This window comes from Echinops telfairi, unplaced genomic scaffold, assembly GCF_000313985.2.
Source record: "Echinops telfairi isolate 266 unplaced genomic scaffold, ASM31398v2 ScPeMD7_53;HRSCAF=182, whole genome shotgun sequence".
Lineage (NCBI taxonomy): Eukaryota > Metazoa > Chordata > Mammalia > Afrosoricida > Tenrecidae > Echinops > Echinops telfairi.
In genome coordinates, this window is record NW_022103951.1 from 8,282,406 (window position 1) to 8,292,336 (window position 9,931).

General features: G+C 43.7%; 1 protein-coding gene and 1 pseudogene across 3 annotated transcripts in view; one reads left to right on the top strand and one right to left on the bottom strand.

Moving 5' to 3' along the window:
- MAP7D2 (MAP7 domain containing 2) overlaps positions 1 to 2,333 on the top strand; it is a 133,466-nt gene extending 131,133 nt beyond the window's left edge. For all 3 annotated transcript variants that reach the window (XM_045290773.1, XM_045290774.1, XM_045290775.1), the window contains one exon: positions 778 to 2,333. The gene's annotated coding sequence lies outside the window, so the exon portion shown is untranslated. The remainder of the gene's footprint in view (positions 1 to 777) is intronic.
- Positions 2,334 to 7,669: 5,336 nt separating this feature from the next.
- On the bottom strand, positions 7,670 to 8,211 carry LOC101655263 (annotated as a pseudogene).
- Between the last annotated feature and the right edge of the window lie 1,720 nt (positions 8,212 to 9,931).

Below are 9,931 nucleotides of genomic sequence, written 5' to 3' on the forward strand. Positions count from 1 at the left end.
ACCCACCTCCCCACCAATTTGGATCGCTTGTTGTTCCCTTGTCCCTGGGTTTGTTAACACCTCTTCCCTTCCCCCCACCTCCCCCTCTCCCATATATTCCCCCACACCTCTACCTAGAAAACTGCAAAGTCCCTATTCAGAAAGAGAGAAAAAGCTTCACCAATCTTTTATGCACATTGCTTAGGTATATTCGTTTGTGGTATATTTTGGTTCTTAAATTCTGCTCCAACAAGTGGTACAACCCCACTAGGAAGTGCTTATGGCCAGTTTCTGTTGTCACAATGGTGGGGTGCAAGGGCAACACTGCCTTTTGGAAGGCTAAGCTTGGTGGTGTAAATAGTCTGCAGTTCTTAGGATAATCCTTTACAAAAGAAGTTTTGCCCATCTCAAAGAATAGTTCTCCCCCCAATGCTATAGCACTTCTGTTGAGAAATACTGTGAGCTAGGAAAATAAATACTAAGGAGGTAGAATGTTCCATAAAATCTAGTTGCATCAAGTCTAACTGATGGCATCCTCGTGTGTTTCAGAGTAGGGCTAAGCTCCATAGAGTTTTCAATGGCTGTGTTCTTTCAGAAGTAGATTTCCAGGCCTTTCTTCTGATGAACCTCAGGTTGGACTTATTCCACCAACCTTGTAGTTAGAAGTCAATCACGGTACTGATTGCTTCACTGTGGGACCCTGAGAAAGTGCCACACTCTGTGCTGTTTTTAGTGTAAGAGAATAGTTCATCACAAATTCATTGGTCTCACCTGGTGTTGTTTTTTACACCGACACAGGTGGTGGTTGGAGACCCCGTCAAGCTGCTACTGGTCCTATCCAAGCTGCTACCCATCTGAAGAAGCTTCTGTCACTCTTAACCACTGGATTCCACATTATTAGATCTAAGTGTACCTGTATTCCTAGCTAGTACGTCAGACACTGGCCACTCTTGGTAGAAACCTTGAGACTTTCACCTTGTTGGGCGTTAGCAAAGTTTCATTCCCCAGTTCTCTTTAGAAGCTTCGGCTGCTGACAAACACTACCTGTACTGCTCAGACATCCCAGTGAGCCTCTGAAGAGCTTAAGCGACTCCAGCTTGGAACTGTGCTTTACAACCAGCCTCTTCCCCAAGTTGGAGCACATAACCGTTTAGGTATTTTTCCTTGTAGATATTCTATACATTTATCCAAACTCTACTAAACTTAAGCTGCATATCTTCCCTTCTTTGTTTTGTTTTGTTTTTTAACGAAATCCAGGATTCCCCTGTTCCCTGGGTACCTTTCTTGGAAGGTTCTGTCAAGAAGTCCTTTATTATTATTAAGCTTAGCCACTTGCAAAATATATTATCCTACGATACTCTTGGAGGGCTACAGTAATGAGTCTGGTTGAATAAGGAAGAAATTGAACAGTGTGTGATTTCTGTTCTATTATGTTGATTCTTATGTACATGGGCAGCTGAAGATAGCGAGTCCCTTTCATATTGTGCTTTAAAATCTCCAAACTGCCCTCACTCCAAACCATTGAGCGGCTCTAATTGAATATATGAACAAATGATATGTAGTTGGTTGATTTCCATAATGTTACTATTTCTTTTGAATCTTGGGGTGGGGGTGGGGTTGTGGATTTACTCTTATGTTTGCTCAACTTAACTCAAGCCCAGGACCAAATGAAAACCGGATGCTCTGAAATGAGGGGCCCTGAGTTGGACCCAGTATATCACTTTACAAACTTTAGCATAAAAGCATCTGAATGGGGAAAATGACAGTCGAATTTATTATACTCCATACATCTTATGCCATGTAGTGATGTTTTCTCTGAATTTGTTTCTCCTGGTTTAAAAAAAATGTGACTTTCAGATTAAATTGATCCTTTTTTCTTTGAAACGTTATTTGATTTGTATAATGAGGGGTTTGGAAAAAAACAGAATTCTGAGAGATGTATGCAGCCAGAAAGTGTGCAACTATGGAGAAATCTCAACAGTAATCTTGCTCGTGTGCTTTTCAAAGGAGCTATGGTTTAAGAATTTATTCATTACCGAAACTGTGTATGTTTGTGTATGTATATTGTATGTATATATATATATGAAATAAAATACATGCCTCCAATGATGCATTGACATTTATCTCGAAGACTTAGTGGGAAAAATCCTCTCTATGACAAGCACACAGTACTTAATAGCATGGTTCTGTCTTTCCAAAAAAATGCCTCACCATCTTACAGCTTTATTTTGTTAAATGTTTGTTTTGTTGCGATCTCTTGTATCCGGCAGCACCATTGTGACTGTGGTGATGCCTCATTTGCATGATGTGTACTTTGTGTTTAACATGAAATACATTTTCATGATAGAGTCTGATGGCTTGCTAGTGTTTTGTTTATGTAAGCTCAAGAAAGAAATGTGATAAAACCAAATCAGGATTTGGAAATCTATGTGGGGGAGGGCTGGTATAGAACCCAACATAAAATCCTGTATTGCCGTTCTTCCCCTATCAAACTCCCTTCAAAAGTCTTCTGTTGTTAGTTCCCAATAAAGCCAACTGTACAATTAACCTTATTACAGGATCAGCCCTTCCTAGGTCATGATCGACATGAAGTACAGGAAAATTCCTATTGTCTTACTCATTTTGGCAAAGGTAGTTCTAGCTGTCTCAGATAAAATGAACCGTGGTATAATGTATGAAAACATTTCACCTAGCAATTTCCTACTTAAACAAAATTAAGGGATATTGATCTTCATTTTCAAGTAAGCTAAAAACCAGCTCAGCTTTTTTGTATCTAATTCCTGGGTTCATCCACAGCCAGGTAGCGCCATCCAGGCCAGAAACCAGAACTAAAATAGGGATGTCAGAACCCTCGTGGGAACCTGTGGGCTGACATCACTGAAGCCCGAGACTCAGTGTGGCCTACCTCAGTGGGCGTGCAGCCTGTTTCCATACTCGGGACTCTGTCTGTGCAGTGGTAGCAGTTTTTATCATCATGAGCTCTGGCCATTGGATCCACAGTGGTGACCAGTCATGCCAAAGAATACTTTCTCATTTCTGACAGTTCTAATGTTTTGGGGGTTTTGTTTTCTATGTGAAGCCTTCCCATTGGTCACATGCTTTTGTAAGCTAAATTTAGCAAGCAAGCTCCATAAAGAACTCATGGCATTTCTTTCAGGTCTACCCTTTACGTTGGGCTCCACACACAATGCCCTCCAGCCCCACTCCTCTTCAGCATTGGTCAGGCAGCAGTTCTTGAAAATTCTTAGAAGTAGTAGGAAGGAAAAGCCTTTACAGACATTCTTCTAGAGAAAAATGTTAGAATAATTATAATATTAGTAACTGAGAAAAAGTAGTGAAACAATTGAAAAACTATTAGAATAATAGGGGAACCAACTAAATAAAAATCCATAGTTTCCTTATACATTGGCAATAAACAGGAGATCCCAATGAAACCATACATCTCCTAGGGCTACCTTAAGCTAAATCTAAATCTTAACTGAGAGACATTAGCATAGACGTAAGTGTGTGAGTAAGGCTACTAATGGATGATATGTTTGCGCAATAACAAATTAATTTCCAGTCAATGGGTTTCCTTTTCACAATTTGAAAATGTAATTGAAAAATGTATGAAAACCAATGAAGCTAAATAACTTTTATTAAGTTTGCTTTTTAAAAGGGAGAGTCGGGGGTTTAAGTGGAGAGAAAATGTTTTGAGAAACGATGTACAAATGCGCTTTACACAATTGATGTGTGTATGGATTGGGATAACAGTTGTATGAGCCCCTAATAAAATGTTAAAAAATAATAAAATAAAATAAAAGGGAGTCTCCCCCAACAAATAGCCAAATATATGATAAAAGCTTCCCTGTAGTCTAAAATAGAAATAAAATTTAGAATAGAATTAAAAGTCAGTGATATACCCAACATAAGTGAGCTATTGGGGCTAGGGGTGGACTGGGAGTAAGATAGCCTGTGACTTAGTATCTTCTGAGGGTTAACTGCATTTAGCATCTCTGAAGGGATGAGGGAAAGGACCCAGAAACAATAAGGAAATGACAAAGATAGGTAGTCAAGGTTGAAGTCAAGGGGGAAAAAAAAAAGACAAGGATTGGTAAGAGCCTCTAGCAAGGGTCCTCAACCTTTTTTTTTAGGGTGCCCTCTGGGTAGAGGGAGGGCTCAAAAAATTGTGTATCTCTTTCCCTGAAAGTGCCTGCTAAACTTTTAAAACGGGGCCAGTTCACTGTCCCTCAGACCTGGTGGAGGGCCGGACTGTAGTTAAAAAAAAATCTATGAACAAATTCCTGTGCACACTACACATATCTTATTTCAAAGCAACAACAAAAAAAAAACAAACGGGCCAAAAACACCCAGCAGGCCGGATAAATGTCCACGGCAGCCGCGTGTGGCCCGTGGGCCATAGTTTGAGGACGCCTGCAAGGAGTCTGAGTTGCTGGCATCCCTGAGATATGGCATGATCCCAGGAGATGGAAATCATTTGGCCTCTGTGTGGTTTACTCTTCTATAGGAGCTGGCCATCACAGCATTGTATTGGGTTCCTGCTGTAACTGAGATGCTTCTCGGGCTCCTCCAGGCTATGAGATGGCTGTGAAGACATAACTGCCGAGGGCGCACAGAAACTGAGCAATGCTAGGTTTCGCCCCGGGCCCCCCTAGGTGAGATCGGCAGGATCTCCTGCCCAAGAACAGTTGTGTTTTGCTATAGCAGATGCTTAGCGCCCTGGAGGGCCAGAACCCCTCGGGGAACTCAGTCTGCAGCCCCAGGAATAAGCCTTGCCTACATGTGGTGGTTAGTATGGTTATAGATAGAGAGACTATAAAACACAATTCTGAGCTTTTAACATATTCCTGAAGTTATGCAACCATCTCCCCAACTACATCAACATTTTTACCCAAGAGTGCTCTTGCAAGAATTTCTTATCTAGTCAGCTACTCAAAGAAGCAGAGCTTGACTTAACTAGTAGTTGAAGTTCTCGTTGTACTTGGGTGCAAGAAGATGGGATTTGTAAACACAGCTTCCCCGAACCAGTCATTTTCCCTTTTCTCCCTTCGAATAGGCCAAATCAGAGTTCCTTAATTTGGCATGTTTTATGTTGTGCCACAATTTTTGGACATAAATGTTGGCTTAGATGCCAAGGCAGGCTCATCTAGCTTGATGGGAGATGGACTGGGTTCAAAATGCTTTGAACATCCTGAATATTTAAAGATGTGCTTGGAGCAGTGACTATTGAAATAATTGGGCATGGGATGACTACACTGTAACCTTACTTCCTTGTGGTTCTGTAACAGATGGCCCATATTAACCAATGGGGAGGGAGCATTTCTGTGTTCTCTTTTCTCCTTTTTGGCCCCTTAGGCCCAGGTCAGGGTCCAGCACAATGGACACTCCATGCACCAAGGAAAGAAAAAATCCCCGTCTGGAGTCTGAGGGGTTATCTTGCCAAGGGCAATAGAGCTGGAAGTACTCAGATCCTTCACCTGGAGAATCCACTAACCTCTCTCTTCACAGCCGGCACCAGAGACAAGAACCCGTTGTGGATGCTTCTGGGTTGCATTTACAATAATGTAAAGCTTTCAGTTGGCACTCAAGGGTGGTTAGTGTTAGAGGAAAGATCTAAAGATGCCAACCTGACCTTTCAAGAAAGTATCCAAGCAGGGTACTCTCGTTTCAGGAAATACAAAATGCAAGGAACATCGGTCCCAGAAACGGAAACTTTAGAGAAAGCAGTGTGTGTGGTTTTGTGTGTGTGTGTGTGTGTGTGTGTGTGTGTGTGTGACAGAGAGAGGAGAGAGCACCTTTGATGACATCGTGGTTCTGCATTGGGCTGCTAACTCCAGAGTCAGCAGTTTGAAACCACTAGCTGATCCTGAAGAGAAAGGACGAGGCTTTCTACTTCTGTAAAGAGTTACCTTCTCTAATCAAGTGGCCATCAAGCTCAGAAGCAACAAAGCCCACATGGAAGAAGCACACCAGCCTATGCAACCACGAGGTGTCGAAGGGATCAGGTATAAGGCATCAGCAGAACAAAAAATCTTACCATAGTGAATGATGGGGGGAGTGCGGAGTGGAGACCCAAAGCCCATTAGTAGGCCACTGGAGATCCCCTTGCAGAGGGGTCTCGGGGAGGAGACGAGCCAGTCAGGGTGTGATGTAACAACAATGAGAAATACAACTTTCCTCTAGTTCCTATATGTTTCCTCCCCACTCCCACTACCATGACTCGAATTCGACCTTGCCAGTCTGGCTGGACCAGAGGATGTACACTGGTACAGATGGGAAACAAAAATACAGGGAATCCAGGGCGGATGAGCCCTACAGGACCAGTGGTGTGAGTGGCGAAACAGGGAGGGTAAAGGGAGAATGGGTAGGAAAGAGGGAACCGATTACAAGGAGCTATATGTGACCTCCCTGGGGGACAGACAACCGAAAAGTGGGTGAAGGGAGACGTCGGACAGGGCAAGATATGACAAAATACCAATTTATGGACTATCAAGGGCTCATGAGGGAGGGGGGAGTGGGGAGGGAGGGGAAAAATGAGGACCTAATGTCGGGGGTTTGAGTGGAGAGAAAATGTTTTGAGAATGATGTACAAATGTGCTTTACACAATTGATGTGTGTATGGATTGCGATAACAGTTGTATGAGCTCCTAATGTTTTTAAAAAATGTAAAGAGAGGGCAATGAATGTACAAATGCGCTTTACACAATTGATGTGTGTATGGATTGTGATAAGAGTTGTATGAGCCACTAATAAAATGATTTAAAAATAAATAAATAAAATTTAAAAAAAGAGTTACCTTCTCAGAAACTCACTTGATGGCTGTGAGTTTGGTTTACAGAGCAAATTCATTTTCTTTCTTTTTTTTTGAGCCTATAAAGTAATTTAATAAATATATTAAGGCTTAAGGTAGCCATTGTTTTATGCAGAGGAGGGTAGTTTACATCCCAGTACATCCAAAACATACTAGTTTACATCAGAATCTTTAAAAACAAAAAATTTACCATATGACCATGAAGAAAACAAAACATGGGCTTGCCCAAGTTTTCTCATTGAATATATCTGCTTTCCACCTACATAAATCTGGTGGACAAAGAATGATCTCAGTTTTCTGATGAAGGCGGGGAAATAGTTGAATGGTCAGATCTGAAATGTTTACTTTTTGAGCAAAAAGTCTTCACTGGTTTGCTTGGACAGTTAGTAATTCAGCTTACCAATAAGTACAGCTGAACAGTGACTTGGAAGCTCATTTAAATAGTAAGAATCACTATAAAAGGTCCTGATGAAAGGGAAACGGTGAAATGTTACTATTCATACATCCAAAACCTTGAGGCAAGAAGGTGCCCAATGAGTTGTAAGGAAGTTACCCAACACAATAACCACCCTAGTCTGACACCCACTAAAGCAGGTTGGGGAGACACTTATCAATGTATCAGATGATTCCCAGCAAGAGGCAGTCACGGACACTGAGGGCCAAGCACCCAGGTCCGCATAGGCAGAAACTCCAGCCATCAAACAGACTGCCCACGTGTGCTGATGGCCTGCTCACTTATTAACCTGGCAGTGTCCAGCCCCCAGACCATCCGCTGGAGAAGCACAGAAGGGCCCTGAAAGGTGTATCTGCAAGAGGAGAAGCAAGTGCTGATGTGTGTCCAACCATAAGGGTTTCCCCATGGTCACAGTCCTCAGGAACCTAGATGGAGTCCAGGATCCAGTCACTGCTGGACATGGGCGAGACCGGCAGCATCCAGTCCCGAGGGACTTCCCACTCCTTGCTGCCACGGAGCCGATCCTGCTCCTGGAAATATTCTTCCTCTTTCGTCATCAAAGAAGCCCTTTTCCAGTTCGTACAAGCAGTCTGGGCTGGAGGCTGCCTGGCACGCTCCTTTGTGCTCCTGAATTGACTCATCGAGGCTGTAGAGTTGACAAAGCAGGGACATGTCCAGCTGCCCGAGTCCAACCATCTCCTTGCGAAGCAGCGCCAGGGCCCAGTCCAAGTTGGGAGGCTTGGCCAGCGAGGCCGGGACGCGCGCGGCGCCGCCCCCAGCGTCCCCGCGGCTCCGTTTGTCCTGGATGCTGGGCTTCTGGGAGTACAGCCACTCCAGAGGCCACCAGCCGCCCTGGGCGCCGCCCGACGAAGCTCTTGGGCAGCGGCGGCAGCCCGTCGACCTGCAGACCCAGCACACCTCCCGGGCCATCCGCGCCCACGGACCCCGGCGGTGCCCACCCGCTCATCCCGCAAATTCGTTTTCTGTTCAACAATTTATACACATGTTGTTTTGTAACATGGATTGCAATCCCCGTTGATTGCACTCTTGCCGTTTCGTCCTTGTTTCCAGTTTCCCTTTGTTCTTTCCTATATCCTCCTGCCTTCTGAAATTTCTCCCTGGATGAATGCTGCCCTTTTGCTACCTTATGCCTGATTGCTCTAACGTGTGGGCACCTCCCTGGTGTTATCATTCACCTTATCGGTTTGTCTGTTATTTGACAGAAAATTGAGCCACGGGGTGAGTTCAGTCTCAGGTTCAGACGTCTAAAGGCCATTGTCTCAGGGGTTCCACTACTCTCCATCAGACCAGTAAGACTGGTCTTTGTTTATGATTTTGTGCTTCGTTTCCCATTTTTCTCTCACTCTATTCAGGACCTCCTATGGTGAACCCTTTCTGGGCGGTCAGCAGTGGGAGATAGGCACCATGTAATTCTTTTAGTCTCCGAGTCATGGAGGTTAGCGTTCATGTGCTGCATCAGTCCTTTGGACTAATTGTTCCCATGTGTCTTTGATTTTGTACACACTTCTTTGCTCTGGACTGGGAGAGTTATAGGTTAGATGGCCACGCACAAACTTTTAAAACCTCAGTTACTACTCACCAAAGTAGGCTGGAAACCATTGTCTTTGGGAACTACTATGCCAATTGGCCTTGGAGTGTCCACATGCTGGGGTCCTGAGCCCCCAATCCCAGCAACTCATTTCCTCAAGGTGTTAGGTCATGGCTAAGAAATTTTCATAACTTTGTCTACTGTATACTCTACTATATTCATGGATATATTTTCAGGTTATATAAATACATATGTAAAAATATACTCTGTCAAATCTATATGTGAAAGGGATTCACAAAGCTCATGGAATAATAGATATGAGTGTATCTTGGGCTCACACTTAAGTCTAGTCCCAATCTGAGAACAATTCATTCTTATTACATGGCCCTACTGGATGCTCACCCATATGAAGAAATCACTGAAGATATAGGTGCTATCGCAAAGTGTGGCAAAGAAACCAGATGGGGTCCACCTATTAAAAATAATACCATCTGGGGCCTGAAGGCCAAGCAGTTATCTGACTGAGGTGTCAACTGGGCCCACACAGAGGAAGCTCACCAGCCTGTGTGATCATGAAGTGTCGAAGGGATCAGGTATCAGACATCAAAGAACAAAAAAATCAGACCATTGTGTGCTCACCTTCCCAATAAGAGCTGAAGACAAATGGGTGCATAAGCAAAAGTGGTGAAGAAAGCGCATGGTGCCCGGCTATCAAAAGGTATAGTGTCTTCTCTCTTAAAGGTTTGAAGGTAAACAAGCAGCCACCTAGCTGAGAAGCAACAAAGCCCACATGGAAGAAGCACACCAGCTTGTGTGATCACGAGGTGTCGAAGGGATCAGGTATCAGTCATCAAAGAACAAAAAATAAAATCATTGTGAATGAGGGAGAGTGCTGATTGGGGGCCCAACGCCCATCTGTAGGCAACTGGACATCCCCTTACAGAAGCGTTGTGGGGAGATGAGTCAGTCAGGGTGCAGTGTAGCAACGATGAAGCATACAAATTTCCTCTAGTTCCTAAATGCTCCCCCCACCCACTATTATGATCCCAATTCTACCTTACAAATCTGGCTAGACCAGAGGATGTACACTGGTACAGATAGGAACTGGAAACACAGGGAATGCAGGACAGATGATCCC